Below are 13,355 nucleotides of genomic sequence, written 5' to 3'. Positions count from 1 at the left end.
ACTTTATGTTTCATATTTTTCTATCAACAAATGTTTTATTATTCCTTTTTGAGAACGCTTTATATTGATTATTATTTTGTGGACAAATATGTAATAAAAATACAATTATTTCTTTTTGACGGCAGCTCTATTATCATCCAAAAGATGACACATTATGTTGATTATTTTTTTGTGGACCAACACAAATGAAGTTTGAAAGCTTCTAAACTTTCATAAATCAGACACTGATGGCATATGTGAAGTCTCTTTTTTTAACCTAGAAATTCTTTGCATTGATTAAGGAATACCTGGATAAAAATGTATTTCTCAGTGGTTACATCACTGAAAAACAATTGAGAACCACTGTACTAAAGCGTCTCCTGGCCATGTGTGTTATCACAGGCATCTGTATCGCATATAAAGTGTGATGATTCCATTTTTGTGCCCGTTACGCTCCTACAAACTGGAGCCATCCGTTTACATTCAGTATTCTTTTCTCCACACTCTTTTAAATTGTTAAACTACCAGTGTATATCTCTAAACTGTCCAAATGCAATTCAATCTATCTAAACTGAGCTGACTTCAACTCTCAATCAAAAACCCACGCTTTGAATGGAGCCTGAGGGGTTTATAATGCTGTCAAACTTTGCAGTCAAATCTGAAATATTCTGCAAAGCAGTCACGTCGTGCAGCCGGACATCGTTTTTGAATTTTCTCCGAAATGAAGGCATCGCGCTAGCTGTGTTTTAAGGGAACGCTTCTCCCATTCACTTGATATGCCTTTGAAGCCTCAGCACATGCCCGATCAAAATAAATCACTGGTTGCAATGTGCGAACGTAAACCTGTAAATTAAAATTTATATAACGATTGACAGAAATCTCGACTCTGATGCCAGACAATGGTTCAGTTAAAAAAAAAAAAAAATCACATCTTTCTTGGGTGTGTGGCTTTTAGACAAGTTTGTTCCCCCTTTGTTATGGATTTGAGGCTGATTAGATATGAAAAGCAGTTAAAAAAAAAAGAAGAAGAAATATGACAAATCTTGCAGCGCTGCCTTTGAGTGACACTTTGATAGCGGGATAAAATTTCATGTTGCTGACTTTAATAATTATGCTAATGTATTTTTCCGGGCTGATTAAAATGCCTGTCACATAAAACACAATGTGGCCTTTTAGCCTGAGTCAGTTTTGGGATTAGTGCCACCTCCCCGTATGCCAGTTTCAATTACCGCCCTCGAAATTGCCCGGCGACCGCCTCGCCGCCGCACCTTCCGCCGGCGACAATCTCCATCTCCCAAAATTGCAAGACGGGAAATCTCGTCACATCTTTAAAGAGGGAAGTTGATTGGAAAATGCGCGGGATTGAATTTGGGTTACGCAAGGGGCATCTCTCACGTCACCACTTGAGCTCTCGTGATTATTATGGGATGCGAGGCAGCTGCATAGCTTTCACTGTTGTTGCGTTGTCGTTTTTCCATACATCTAACGGACATTTTATTCGATACATCTGCACAGTCTAATAAGAGGAAACGGTAATTTTCTTTAACATACATTTACTCATTCAGTACCAACATATTTTAGACCCTTCTCAGCCCAAACAGAGACATGAAAAAAAAAAATATATATAATTAGATACATGGTATTGAATTTCTGGACAAAAAAGAAACAAAAAACGTTTTTGCGAGTGAATAAAAAACCTTATGTTGTTTAGTCCTATCTAGAAAAAGTAAGAACATTGTAAAGAGTGGAATGAAGCATCCATGTGGCCTATGTAAACAAAAAGAAAGGTAAAGTTCAAAGAAGTAGTGCTTGTTATGGCTGTTTTGTGGGTACCGACTCAGTCTGATCACAAAAAAAACCCAAAAAACAGATGTTTAAATATCGTTTGCTAAAAAAGAAGTACAGTGCTCCCTCGTTTTTTGCAGTTAACTGGGACCGGAAAACACCTGCGATTAGTGAATTGGGTACACGCCGGAGTACTTTTGGGCCATAATGCCCTAATATGATACTATGACTCCATCAATCAGTGATTAAGTTTTAAGCAAATATGAATTTATTTGTGGCTGAACAAGATCGAATATTAACAGGCTGCCCGGTCAAGTTATTGCAGTATATTGGGTGGGTATTGCTGTAAAGCAGTGATGTAAAGTGGCGTAAACATGGCATCTACGGTAATATCAATATTTGATGGTCAACAGCAAGTCTGGCTAAAGATTTAGTTGTAGTTTTGGCTAAAACAATTGGTGGGGCCCTCCTGATGGTTTTTCTTTCCTCTTCTGGGAACTTTGCTTCTTTATACTTGTTAGCTAAAGCAAAAGTAGTCTCAACTAAGTCTGCTGCCTACAGAAACAGAGGTCGCAACAGGTTTCTAGCAGGTCTGGTTGTAAAGGTCACTGATTTGATCTCAACTAATCTACTCGTTAAAGAAGTCTATTTATCGATAACATGTTTTTATGATCGTCAAACTTCGGAATATTACAAATCCTTTATCCAAACGACAATGTTGCGAGCTGTAGCCCGCAAGTGCAGCTTCAGCACTTCAAGATAAGAAGTCAACTTTATTTATAGACCACCTTGTTCTCTTTCACTGAGAGAAGCTTCTTTAGCATGTTGTTGCCAGGAAACAAATGCCATTGCCATCACTAGAATATAAAAGTGCATATTGTCAACACACATCACCGCCACAGTGTTCATAATCTGCATCGCCGACGTGGACTGTGCACCCCGGGTCGGGATCATAAGCCCCCGGGGGTTGCGGAGCGGCTGATAGGATTTAGAGTCACATTGGCAATGCGGTGCGAATGCATATAGATCATTTCTTTGTGGAGGACATCGCATTGACTCGCAAATTTCTGCGGCGCATTTGAAAAGTGCCTGGAAAACAATTGCATCTTCTTCCCCCTTCTCCCTCACAGGTGGCAATGTAGTGCATGATGTAGCAGACAGGTGCAGTGTGTGTGCGTATGTGTGTGTGTGTGTAAAGGTTACATAAATATACCGCTCCTTCTCTTTGGGCCACTTTGCAGCTCCCTCCCAGGCCCGTGACAGCTTCATAGATTAAGCCCGGAGAGCTCCAAAGTGCTGCTTAGTATTCCTGCGAGGACGCGCTAAACGCGAACAGTTGCTCGGGTGTCGCCGCCTCGGCAACTTCTCTTCTCCTCCACCCTGTCCCAAAAAATGAAGAAAAATGGGGAAAGATGCATTCAATCCCTGCCCCAGCTTCTGTGAGCAATTTGAACTAGAAAGAAAACCGTGTGGTGACTTGAAGGAGGTCATCCAAAGGCCTTTGCGTCCCATGATGAAAAGAAAGCAGTTTTTAAGAGATACCCGAAGAAAGATGGCTGATGGCCAGATGAGTTGGTTATAACGTCTGTTTATTTCTAAACAAAGAAGTACTGTCATTCCCCAAATATATGACACACCTGTGTATGGAACACTCCCTTAATTTTAGGGTCAAATTTTGGTATTTTTCATGACTGTGTTTAGGATGTACCAACAGTTTGGTGACAATGTAAACTGTTAGAATAAATGTGCATAAATTATCCCATATTTAATCTTAATGTATTGCAAAGCATTTATTCAGCAGTATAACCTTGTTTCAATCACGAAAAAGAAAGTTGTCTCTGGAAGGATTGAGTAGAGACACCGTGACATGATTTTTCTGACATGTCATTGTAATTCCTTTATATTTTCTTGTATTTGTAAATTATGGTATGTAAGTAAGTAATGTATTGCTTTTTCATTTTGTTAATATTAAAAACGATCAAATCTGTTGTATGCTTATCCGTTTTTTATAGATTGTGATCTTATTTATAGTCACTGAGGGGATTTTCTAGGGGAGGGGCTTTGCAAAAAAGGGTTGCGAAACACTGCGCTAGCTAAAGAAGGAGTGGTTTCTGCAACAGCTCCTAGTTTGGTCTCATGTCAGCTGTCATAAAAAAAATGCCATTTCAATACATGAAAATTTTGCAGCTGATAATTTGGTCTTGACGATTCTGCTTGATATTCTGCCAAACTCAAATTTTCTATTGGCTAAATAAGTGGTAGTAGTGGCTGTTGATTGGGTCTCAAACAGGCTGAAGAAGTAGGCGTTAATTTCCCTTCATGCAGATTTGAATAAAATAATGAAATTGGATGATGACAATTTGGAGTGCTGGGACACATGTGAAAGCGTAGAACAAGGAAAGAAGTCACTTTTATTTAACGGGCCCTGATTGTTTTGTTTTTGGGGGAATGGCAGTGGGGGTATTCTCCAGTTGCCAGTCGGAATTCATGGGGCGTGATCATTTGTGGCCCTCGAGTCCAATTAAACTTAAGCCAGTCATGCTTGGATTTAGATTTAGAGTGTACCGTAGGCGTTCCGTCATGCATGGTCCTGATGCTGCGGGTGGTTCCTCTTGTGTGCGTGCTAACTCGCACAACAAGCCGGGCTCCATCATTTAAAGCATACACACACACTTACGCGCACGTACACTCAGAGGAATAAAAGTCCTGCGAAAAAGGCCTGTGAATTCACTCTTATTTTAACAAATGCAGCTCTGGAATCTCATCCGGCGCCAGCAAAGGTGGTGTGTAGATGTGTGTGTCGGTGTGTGCGCACACACTACAGTAATGTGATTTTATTTGTCTTTAGAGAGGCTCCGGCTTGTATATGAGGCGGCATAATGGGGTCACAGTGGATGTGCGGACCGGGCCGAGGCTCTTATTTCACAGGCGGAAAGATGGAATGTGCGAGGCGTAGGGCCAGCCCAGGGGTCTGACTAATGAATTCTCTCCATTCCCCCCCAACATACACACACACAAACCTCGCACCCCACCTGTAGTCCCCACCCACCTCCTCCGCCACCTTTCCAAACTCCACCCGGATATTAAAAGGTGTCAGGCCCTACACTGCGACAGAAATGATACAGGGACGAGGCGCGGCCGTGTGGATGAGGTCAAATGAATGAAGACTGACGGATGGCGATGACAAATCTAAGTGTGCCACTCGCCGCCTGCCACTCACACAATTAGGGCTTTTTTTTTTTTTTTTCCATGACAGGAAAGATGGGAGGAGAACCAATGTTCCATGATGTGGCTGTTGACTCAGTCAGCTGGCGAAAAAAGTATGTAAGTCAATCTCAACTTTTTTGTTGGCTAAATTAGTGGTAGTTGGAAACACTATCAACTACATTTGAAGTGGTTGTAATGGCTATTTGGTTTCAACTAGTCTGCTGGTTATAATGTTAGTGGGCGAAAGTGATTATGTTGGATTTTGATTCAGTCTGAACTAGGGATGCAGCTATTTTTGTATTCAAATAACTTCAAATATTCAAATGAATTGAATTCATGGCGAATTACGAATGGCCAGCTTTGATTAATCTTTGACGATCAAAATATTTTTCCAACTTGAATTTAAATTGTGCTTCGCAGCACATTACTTTCCACCTCTTCCTTTAAATCATTCCTTTAAATTTGTCAAAAGAAAAAAAAAAGCACATTTAGGCCTGCCTTGTTTGTTAAAATGTGATCAGTGTGAACGGCAACTGTGTTTAGCTGTAAACCTCATATGCAGAGCCATTTACATCTAACATGTCAATCAGAAGAACTCAAGGGCTGAAAGCCAGCGGCTAATTTATGTTAGACGCAGCAATAATGTAGCCCGGGCCAAAGGTAAACGCTGCCAAGTCAGCATAAATAAGTTGTTTGTAAGTGTCCTGAATTGGTGATTGAGCATGATTCCAGTAAACGTACCAAGGCATTCATGTCTATTTATTATTTGGTAAAGTAAGGTTTATTTTGAAGTTGGCCTTCTCACAACATTTTTGGTGTGTTTTACTGTCATTAAAAACATTAACAATTTATTAAACATTTTTTTCTGCCCAAAAAAAAGCCTTTTACTCACCAAGTCTCAACTAACAATTTAGTAAAGGTCTTGGCAGCTGTCATATCACTCTTGATAACATTTGCTAGCTAAAAAAAAAGGGTTATTTTGACTTTTGTGGTTTCACAATTTTCTGCTCTATAAAGAGGTAAACCAACTACTCTGCTGGGTAAAGGAGAAATAAGGGTTTTGTTTGGGGTGACCATTTTTGGGTCCTAAAGTACAGTTGGGGCCCCAACCTTGCATCAAATCGACTCCTCCAATAGCGCCTTGTTTTACGTCATGAAATAATACAACAACAACAAAAAAAAGATTTGTATGATGCTTGGCCAAATGCGTGGTGTAAAAAGTGAGTCCATCAACCAGCTGCTTGAATCGAGCTCTAATTAAAAGATGGCAGCTTTATTAGTACGTACAGGAGCAGCATCCCGATTGATTAGTCAACTGCGTCTTCATTTGCATTAAAGCAAACCACTTTTGCTATTGTGATAGATGTTTCACCATTGTTTTATGAATTATTGCTGCTTTATCACTGCATCAGAGACGTAGAACGAACTTACCAAAAGACAACATCAAGACAAAAACAATCTAATCCCAAAAAAATGAAGAGAAATACTTTAAAAGTTGAACAATCACAAGTTCCCTAGGATAAAAGAAAAAATAGATCAGAAAGATAATTTGGAAATTATTGAAATAAATTTTGTTTTGAAACTATGAAAAAAAAAGTTATACATATTGTTAGACACATATAATTAGATTACTTGATCCAGGCCTCTCTTGCATGGCGAGCATCAACGCTAAACGAGCCCGCAAAAATGACAGCAGAACTTCTCAATATTATTTATCGACTCACTGAAAGAGATTTGAATCTAAATTCGAAAGATTTTAAATTGGAACAAATCCGGCATTTATTAGCTATTCTTTCCAAGAGCATCCACATTTATAATGAGGCTCCGCTTCCACCTAAATAATGGATGACTGGATAAAAATCACATTCTGTATTATTATTGTCCTTAATGTGTCATGTGTGCTGTTGCATGGCCGTGGCTCCAATTGTTGGAAGCGAGCAGCAAAGGAGTGTTGACAGTTCCTTTGAGTCCCCGCCTCTCATTAATGTCTAAATTGTCTAGCGGGTAGGCTGCGTGTGTGTGTGGGGGGGGGGGTATTGGAAGGCCGCATTGGCTCGCCAGCATCACTCGGCCAGATGGCGGGAGGAAGCAGCTGTGACTAATGGCCGCGCCGTCGAGCCAAAGCGCCGCGTGGCAATGTCACAACCTTGGAATTGGAATTGGAGGTTGGGAGTGAAGGAAGTGCGATGGAAGACGATAGCGCGCCACACACAAACATCCTGATCCGACTCCCCCTTGTTTTGCTTCTATTTGCATCCCCGGAGCACCTCCCGCCGTCCCTCCCGTCCCGCCTTTCATCTCCCGCCCGCTATTCGGCAGTAAAAGTTCTTCCCGATATCTCCGAGCAGCAAACATCTACTGTAAGGCTGGCAAGCGGCGGGCTCGTCGTTCATGCCGCTTGATGTGCGTTTTGGCAGGAAGCGTGCATACGGATGAGCGGTTAGACGTGCTCTATGAGGCGGGTAACGGGAATGAGGAGGGTTTTGGGTGGTGGGAAAAACAGGCTGCCATTTGTAGATAGGCAAGCACACACACTGACGGCTGCTTAATGTATTATTTGAACGGCGTGGAGTGGTTATGAGGCCTTTTTAGGCTCCTGAGAATATGTGTGAAAAGGGTCTTTGGGTGGGTAATACCTCACAAACCCATCGATCCAGCCATCTTCTTCCGGGAATGGGACATGGGGGCAGCAGCTTAAGTAGGGACGTCCACACTTCTCTCTCCCCGGGAACTTCTTTCAGGTCTTCTGTGTCATGAGAAGCAGAATTTGGCAAATTACAAAGTAGGAGTAGACTCGGAAACTAGACTGAAGAAAACCAGGAAGACAGTTTGTCATGACAGATTGTTTGATGTCTTTTAAAGTGCTGCGTTCCCTTGCTAAGTCGCTGTAAAGTGGTTCACCTTTTGTGGCTTTTTGCATTTTTGAATTTTAAGAGTGTGATACAAAAATGTGAGAAAATGTTCACGTCGCTCTGATCAACGTGTATTAACTGTAAGGTTAGGGGTTTTACGGCCTTAAAACATATCCTCCCGAGCCTATTTAGAGAAATCCAAATTACATGGTCAAAATCTCGAAAAGGTTGAATTTCCATGATAAAACACCAACAAAAGCTTTAAAATAAATGTCTTAGTGGTTTGTTTTTAAATGTCGCACTTTTAATCGTGAAAAGTACAAGTCACCTATCAACTAAGATTTCCTTAATGACTGATTGATACACATCAGTACTTTGTTTTCTACCGTTATAAATTCCTTAAAACCTCTACAATTTTTTCATGCAGTACTCTGCTCACAAAGTAGCATATTTTTTTTTCTCTATTTAGCTATGGAGCTCTCAAACTAACTTGTTGCCTGCTGGTAACATTTACTTCAAGGTCACGTTTTTCTGTAACACAGACCCCGGGGCGTTTGAGGGGGCGCACAACCGATGCACTCAGAACTCTCCACTCGTCTTCCGCCAGACGCATGTTGACACTCGTGCCACTGATAAGAAGCACTCGATGCTATTAGCGCTCAGGTAGAGAGGCGGCTGGAGAGGCGATAAGGGAGATTATTGACGTGGAGGCCGGAGATGTTTGTCTCTATGCGGAAACGTGCCGACACAAGTGTCGCGCGTCTTCACCTGCTCGCCGTTTGACTGACTGGCCTTCGGACCCTGTGACGGCTCAGTGCCATTATGGTGGATTTAAGTGCAAAAATGTTTGGATATAAATGCCAGTGGGAAGCTTTTAATACATTATGGCTGCAACTTGCATGTCAATCAGTCCACTTTCTCGTCCTGTAGCGTGTTGGGAAAACCCAAGTGGCTAAATTCATTTGTATAATGTAAGGTAGCACAGAGTACAATTGCATTATAGTAACTTCATGAACTATAATGGTGACCAAAGGTGCCAAACGTTTAGGTTGTACTGGAGTTTACTTCTCGTCTATGATCCATATTCTGGAATCCCTTGCAGAGTTAAATTACAGTTCAAAGTCAAAATCAATACTTTCGGTAGCATCTTCTTCAGCCCCCCTTTGTTTAATTGATTATTTCAGTGAACATATAAAAACAACAATATAATCATACATACATGTCACAAACTTTTATACAAGATCTTATTCAATGTATACATATTTTTTATATTCGGATTACTATAATTTTAGATCTCTTTTTGAGCAGAGCCATTGAGTCAAATCTTTTCAGTTTAATTCCATGGACAGATTTCACAGATACACACATTTGCTTTATCGGTGGATTGTCAACTGCCCCCCCCCCCCCCAAAATGCATATGAGTCACACTAGACTCTAAGCCGCAGGGTTCAAATCATGAGAAAAAAAGTTGCAGCTTCTATTCTGAACAATTCAGTATATCAAATGGGGCACCTGTTTGGTGAATGTGGATACACAACTAGTAAATGTGATGCCAGTTATAAGCTTTGGTGACCCAAAGGCAGGCAACCCCCCTTGACGCATTGAGTAGTAAGTGATTAGGTTAGTTGAAATGGTTGCTGGACTGCAGGGACGCTACTAACAGGCCTCCACCGACAGTGATGAACGAGCCATCTGGGCTTCTGATCGTTTGTCAGTCAGGGCCACCGAGAGGTCCATTAATCAAAACAATTGTGGCCCAGACGCTGCCTTTTTTTCTCATAATATCGCACATGGATTTAGGGAGTGTGCTTGAAGATTTTTTTTTCCGGTGCGAAAGGAATTGAAATTGATTTAAAAATAATAATCATCATCATTCAATCAAGCATGTGATCACCCCTTGAACTTGCTAGTTACAACCCTTTCTGCACAAAAGGAATTGTTCGTTGCAATTTATTGATTTTCACTGCAATGCTGCACATCAGACCAAAAGAGATGGCTTAAGACATTTTCAAATGCGACCCAAGGCGACTTCAGTTTGAAAGGCAAGGACACATCGGTCCGACTTGCACGTGACCAAAAATGCTAAAAAACGCTACAATTCTGCGCTCAAAAAGGCGGAAGTCGGTTGGAACAATCCAACACAACAATAGCGGATGAGCGATATGCGTTTAAATCTACATGCTTAATCACTCCCAGTGTTCTCTACTTCTTTGAATTTCCTCCTTAAATTTAGCAGATTGAAAATATTCTGGCTACGGTATGACAGAAACTTCAGCATCGCCTGGTACTTTTTTTTAACATCACCAGGTACTTCCGTAAACAGTAATTGTTGTGTGACGTCACTGTAACCTCTGTGCGCATGCGTGACAGTTTCGGAGCTTTTTTGTTTACACACGTCTGATTTAGTCGAAAATGTGAACGACCACACAAAAATTGGACTTCATAAAAATCATCACCTAAAAAGTGACTGGTTCCAAACAAAATCTCTTGAAACACAGTAAAGCACTTTGTTTATCAACCTTACAGTAGTTAGTTAGCTAGTAGCAAGATAGTTGCCACAGTGAAATCGGTGTATAAATTAATTTTCCTAACTATCCTCACATTGTTTTGTTATTATTTTTTAAGTATGCCTTGAAATTTAATTTTCAATTACGTACAGTCGTGCGTCGTTCTTGTGCCTGACCGTCCTCTTCCCGCGTCAAGCAATGAATGCCCTCAGAGTCTCCCTGAACCAATCAGAGGATGCAAAAATGCTGACGTCCACCGATGCCTTCATGCAGAGTCCGGAAATTGGAAACTGAAATCTGGTTGGTTCCAATTGGCTGGTTCCTCATGACAAAACACTCTTCGAAATAATCCAAAGTTAAAATAAAATGACAATGAATATACTACAGTATTTGTTTCATATGATTAATGCAATCGCTCCCCTTGTCAGTGATTCATAATTACCACAAATTTGAAGAGTGAAAATAAACTGAACGACGACAAATAATCTACAGGGTCCAAAAGAGCCCAAGGCACACTCAGTGATACGCCAGCAAGCCTTGTACATGTCATCTGATGATTTGATCACCTCTCGCCTTGATAAACGACTAGAAATAATCCATAAAGTGTCGGATAATAAAATGGGGGCATGCGTTTACTGTGAATGCTTTAAAGTGCTTACGACTACTTCATTTAGAGTCTGCCGTTAAGACTCCTGGCGTCGAAACACCTGGAAGCCAGATAACAAAATTCTACATGTCGCCGCGGGAATCTTATCACGGCGTTTGCTAGCCAGGCGGACAGCAGGCTAATTAACGTCGCTGACCGCGGTCACGCTTCCCCCGCACTGACGCTTCTCCCGCTTGTCGCAGATGGACATTTTTACATTTGTCCACAGGTGGCGGTGCGGCCTGGCCCTCCCCGTAGCGGCCTCCCGCTAAGTTCCGCTAGAAGTTTTCTTGGGTGCATGTCAGGTGTTGGCAGGCAGCTCACAGGAAACGTGAAAACCAGCGATGAGCTCAGCAGGAAGTCAACAGGAGGTTAGGGGGACATCTTTGTTGCCGTTAATTTTGTTTGCGCACAAATAATACGCTTTGACGTCGTTGACAAAACAGCGTCTTGCTCTATTTCTCGGCTCGGCCGTTCGCCTTCGCCATCCCGCAGCGAGCGCGGTTCATCTTCGCCGAATAATTGGTGACAAGCCGTCACTTGTAGCATTTGATGCTCTGATGTTTTTATTTGTTACCTCATTTTCAGCGCGCTCAAATGCCAGCAAACTGAATCCTGAACGCAGATTTTTCACTGTGTTCGCTTCAAAAGGAGGCTTTCGAGACAGGGGCAGGATCTTTAGTTTCAATTCTGTGTTCAGGTTTCAAATTAAGGTTTCAAGAGAGAAATGGATGACACAATTAAACAAGATACTGTTTGTGGTTTCAAGATTGGATTACGGCCTCAAAACTACATTTTTATCCAGTGTTCAGGTACCAAATGATGATTTTAAGAAAGGTTTATGGCTTCAAATGAATTGGAGCTGAATGAATAAATGATAGAATGAATGAATTATTTACCTCCAACCTTTCAAAAGTATATGCTTTGCACAAAAAATATTCGTTAGTTTTACATACAAAAGATAAAACTAATAATAAAGCCAGACAAAACTTGTACTCTGTTGAAAAAAAAGAAGTAAAATGAGGAAGTAAACATACTTTTTCTATTTCCTACTCCTTTTATTTATTCCTGTATTATATTATATAATAAAAAAGCTACACTGATATATATGTATATATAAATATATGACATATAATTATGTATAAATTAAGCCTTGGTTATTATTTCAAATTTAGGATAAAAGGCAGAGTAAGGCCTTAAAGTAACGAAGAAGCAAAAAGTGAAGCATGAAATGGCGGGGGAATACTGTAATGGCAATGATTTCTATATATTATTGAGAAGGTAATATCTATTATCAGATGAATCTTCACACCACCATGGTGGTTAGCAAGAACTCTTGTTGCTACAGTTAGCTTGACTTCTTGACAGTTTACGCTGATTAAATGGGTTGAAACGAAAAAAACGCCTCCATCACTTCTTTTTAACCAAGGTACTCAAATTACTTGAGGATTTGTTTCAATCCAGTTTATATAGTGTTTTTCTTTTTCAATTTTCGTAGCAGGCGTATTCTGGCTGTAACGGAGGTGTCAGAGCGTTTGGTTTGGACAAAACTTCTCATTTGAGCGCATTAGACAAACACTCTTTGCGCCAGAGAGGCGACGCGGCCAAGCGGACGCTCGTCTGCCAAACACGACTAATTAGAATATAATTATAGACCACCATTGGACGCAGCCTCACTTGATTTATGCTAATGAGACTGACAGTAATGACGACACTGACACACTAAATAAATCACATTTTTAAATCATGAAGTAGCCCTGAATTAAAGGCTGTTTCCAAACTTTTGATTGTTAATCTCCCCAGAAATCAGAATCTAATACTTACATTATTATAATAAAACTCAGGGAGATGCAGCATGTGGCTCCGTCACAAAGTTGTGCTCCTAGCATAACTCATCTTTGAAACTCTCATCCCGTCTCGGTGTTATGAATGTCCTCGTATTTGTTTTGATTGTGACAGCAGTAAACCTTGAAATCCGCAACAGAGCTAAACTCATTAGAGGACAAGTTTATCACCGGCGTCGCTTGGGACGCTTCTCCACCGACTCCTTGAAGACGTTTGATTTGACTGGAAAAACAAATATTTCTCGTCCCTTTTTTCCTCCTGCACTTATGCAACCCGGCTTGTTACATAACCTAAAAGTTTCACGTGGATGTTGTCCTCACAAAGTCGACTTAGACAAGTTTGTCACTGTTAGTCTCAAGAGACGATGTTTTACCTCTAAATGTACTGCTTTGCTAGTATAATGGTACTTTCACTCTGGAAAAATCTACTTTTTTGCGCGAAGGGTACTGAAACGTAAAATGATGGACGAGGACACCAGGAAAATGTCTTTATTTTGATGCTGCCAGTGTCAAACTCGTTTTAGCTCGTGGGCCT

At 40.9% G+C, this 13,355-nt stretch overlaps 1 long non-coding RNA gene across 1 annotated transcript; it reads right to left on the bottom strand.

Moving 5' to 3' along the window:
- Nucleotides 1-2,886: 2,886 nt before the first annotated feature.
- On the bottom strand, nt 2,887-10,527 carry LOC148409661 (uncharacterized). Its single transcript, XR_015868298.1, has 3 exons — nt 10,481-10,527; nt 7,608-7,717; nt 2,887-3,144 (listed from the first exon to the last, which is right to left on the bottom strand). It is a non-coding gene; the product is annotated as an uncharacterized LOC148409661 (long non-coding RNA).
- Nucleotides 10,528-13,355: the final 2,828 nt, after the last annotated feature.

The sequence above is a fragment of the Hippichthys cyanospilos genome, chromosome 17, assembly GCF_059441005.1.
Source record: "Hippichthys cyanospilos isolate Australia breed blue-spotted pipefish chromosome 17, RoL_Hcya_1.0, whole genome shotgun sequence".
Lineage (NCBI taxonomy): Eukaryota > Metazoa > Chordata > Actinopteri > Syngnathiformes > Syngnathidae > Hippichthys > Hippichthys cyanospilos.
This window is presented reverse-complemented; position numbering and strand designations above follow the sequence as displayed.